We start from the raw sequence: 3,400 nt of genomic DNA, 5'->3' as shown, positions 1-3,400 counted from the left end.
ACTGTTACCACAAGAACAAGCAAGTTGCTTGCCCAGGAGACATCAAGGCAAGTGGTTGGGTCCTTTCAGTGAAAATCCTTTTCCAAGACCAAGACGCAATGGAAATACACACTCTGATTGCCGACCATGCACGTCACCCATAAGGAGAAGTGATCGAAGAACATCAATGAAGCTGCGAGCTAAGCCCTGCATCATTCAGCAGACTACTGTGAACCCAGGTGGAGACCTGGTTGGCCAGCAGTGAGGCAAGACCTGGGGACTCATGGGCTCAGAGTCAGTGACACAGTCACAGAGGACTAGAGTGGAGAGCAAAGCGACCAGCTGATAAGAAGAGGGCGACAGAAGCAAGAACACTCACACTTGCAGATGATACCCACTTTACCTGGCTTCAGTGACTGGATGAGCAGAGCTCAACCCGAAGAAGAAAGAAGAGGAAAAAAAAGTGTCATCTGATACAACTTGATAAACTTGACCTGCACCTATAAAAGCAGTAGCTCAAAAGAGGAAACAAATCCCTGCTCCAAGAATTATTCCCACACCCTCTGCACAAAGAGTAGATAGGAATGGGCACCTTGAACATTGGCTACCCAAAATGGGGGGAGAGATACAAAGGTAAGAAGTGACTGGCTTACCAGCTTTCAAGATGAAACCTAGATCTACAGGGCGGGAAGGATGGTAGAGACTCCAGTGAGTAGTATACAACCTGTCTCGGAAGGGCTGATGAAAAGAAATGCAGATGGGTCTTTTGTGATGCAATGGTGAATAATTGTTACCATGCCTGATTGTGAGGACTGGAAGTGTAAAGGTGGATATTTTATAGCAAGGAGGGGAGTGATTAACCTTTCAGTCTAGGAGCGGAGGGCCCTGGGATCATCAATGGAGAAGAGTGGAGAGCGGGACCCCACCCAAAGAAGCAGTGAGGTCTGAGATGGAGACAGAGAGGATGATGTGGTGAAGAGATGGAGTGGCTGGGGACTTGAGATCCAGAAAGGGAGAGGGGCTGTGTGCTGAGGACCGTGGGGGAGGGGGGCAGGCTTGCAGGGTGTACCCTTTGGTTGATGGATGATGCATGGACGGGATGGTAACTATGGCAATGAAACGATGTATGATAGAATGAATGTAAAACTAATGTTCCCCCATGTAAACTATCATGTTGTTGTTGTTGTTAAGTGCTGTTGAATCAGTTCGGACCCATAGGGACCCTGAACAGGGTTTCCGAGCTGTAAATCTTTACGGGAGCAGAAAGCCTCATCTTTCTCCCGAGCAGCTGGTAGTTTCGAACTGCTGACCTTGTGGTTCGCAGCCCAATTTGTAACCACTACGCTACCAGAGCTCCTTGTAAGCTATCATACAAAACACAATAAAACATTTATTTAAAAAAAAAAAAAAGATTCAGAGTGATGGGTGTAGCATTGCTTCTTGTTGTTGTTGTTGCCAAGTGCCTTCAAGTTGATTTTGACTCAGTGACCTTGTATAGGGTTTCCGAGGAGTGGCTGATAAGTTTGAAACACTGACGTTGTGATTCAAACCAAATGTGGTCCAGTGCATTATCCCAAAGCATTGCTTAGAGCCCTATCTCTGCCAACTTGTCATAGTGTAGTGGCTTGTGAATTGCTGTGATTCTGGAAGCTATGCCATAGGTATTTTAAATACCAGCAGAGTCACCCATGGTGGACAGGTTTCAGATGAGCTTCCAGATGAAGACAGACTAGGAAGAAAGAGTGATGAACTACTTCCGAATATTTAGTCACTGAAACCCTTATGAATAGCAGAGAAACACTGTCAGATTTTGTGCCAGAAATAAGCCCCTCAGGCTGGAAGGCACTCAAAATGCAACTGGGAAAGAGCTGCCTCTTCAAAGTAGATTTGACTGTGATAATGTGAAAGGAGTAAAGCCCATGTGAGCAAAGCCCATGGGATCTTCATTTGCTGATGGGGCACAACTCAAAATGAAGAGAAATAGCTGTAAACCTCCATTAATAATTGAAACATGGAATGTACGAAGTATGAATCTAGGAAAATTGGAAATTGTCAAAAATGAAATGAAACACATAACCGTTGATACCTTAGGCATTAGTGAGCTGAAATGAATTGGTATTGGCCAATTTGAAAATCTGACAACCACATGGTTTACTATGCCAGGAATGACAAATTGAAGAGGAATGGGGTTGCATTTTCATTGTCAAAAAGAACATATCATTGTCAGAAAAGAACATTTTCATTGTCAAAAAGAATATATTGTGTCCAGAAGACAGAGAAGGATGGAAAATTTCCCAATACATTTTATGAAGCAAGAATAACTCTCATACCAAAACCAGGGAAGGATGTCATTAAGAAAGGAAATTATAGACCAATATCCCTCATGAACTTAGATGCAAAAATTCTCAACAAAATCCTAGCCAACAGAATCCAGCCACACATAAAAAAGATAACATATCATGATCAAGTGGGATTCATATCAGAGATGCAAGGATGGTTCAACATTAGAAAAATGATAAACGTTATCCACCATATAAATAAGAAAAAAGAAAAGAACCACATGATTATATCAATAGATGCAGAAAAGGCATTTGAAAAATCCAACATCCATTCCTGTTAAAAACACTCAACAAAGTAGGAATTGAAGAGAAATTCCTAAACATGATTAGGAGCATACATACAAAACCAACAGCCTACATTACTCTTAATGGAGAGAAAATGAAAACCTTTCCTCTGCAAACAAGAGCCAGACAAGGATGCCCTTTGTCACCACTCATATTCAATGTTGTGTTGGAAATCTTAGCAAGAGCTATATGGTAAGACAGGGAAGTTAAAGGCATTCAAATTGGCAAAGAGGAAGTAAAACTCTCTCTATTTGTAGATCATATGATCCTATATGTAGAAAAAGCAAGGTGGTAGGATATAAGCTCAACATACGAAAATCAGTTGGATTCTTCTATACCAAAAACAACAGCATTGAAAAGGACATTGTGAAAGCAATATCATTTACAATAGCCACCCAAAAGATGAAATATCTAGGAATAAATGCAGCCAGAGAAACAAAAGACTTATACAAAGAAAGCTACAAAACAATACTACATGAAAAAACCAACCAAACAAACAAAAAACAAAACAAAACAAAATGTTACTATATGAAACCAAAAGAGACCTACAAAAATGGAAGAATGTATCATGCTCCTGGATAGGAATGCTTACCATTGTGAAAATGCCAATACTACCCAAAGCAATTTACACATATAATGCAATCCCAATCCAGTGTCCAACAATATTCTTGAAAGAGATGGAAAACACAATTACAAACTTTATATGCAAAGGAAAGAGACCCAGGATAAGCAAAGCACTGTTTAAAATAAGAATAAGATTGGAAACCTTTCACTCCCTGACTTCAAAATTTACTACA

This window comes from Chrysochloris asiatica, unplaced genomic scaffold (assembly GCF_000296735.1).
Source record: "Chrysochloris asiatica unplaced genomic scaffold, ChrAsi1.0 scaffold00107, whole genome shotgun sequence".
In the NCBI taxonomy this organism is placed as follows: domain Eukaryota; kingdom Metazoa; phylum Chordata; class Mammalia; order Afrosoricida; family Chrysochloridae; genus Chrysochloris; species Chrysochloris asiatica.
Note: the sequence above shows the minus strand (reverse complement) of the source record.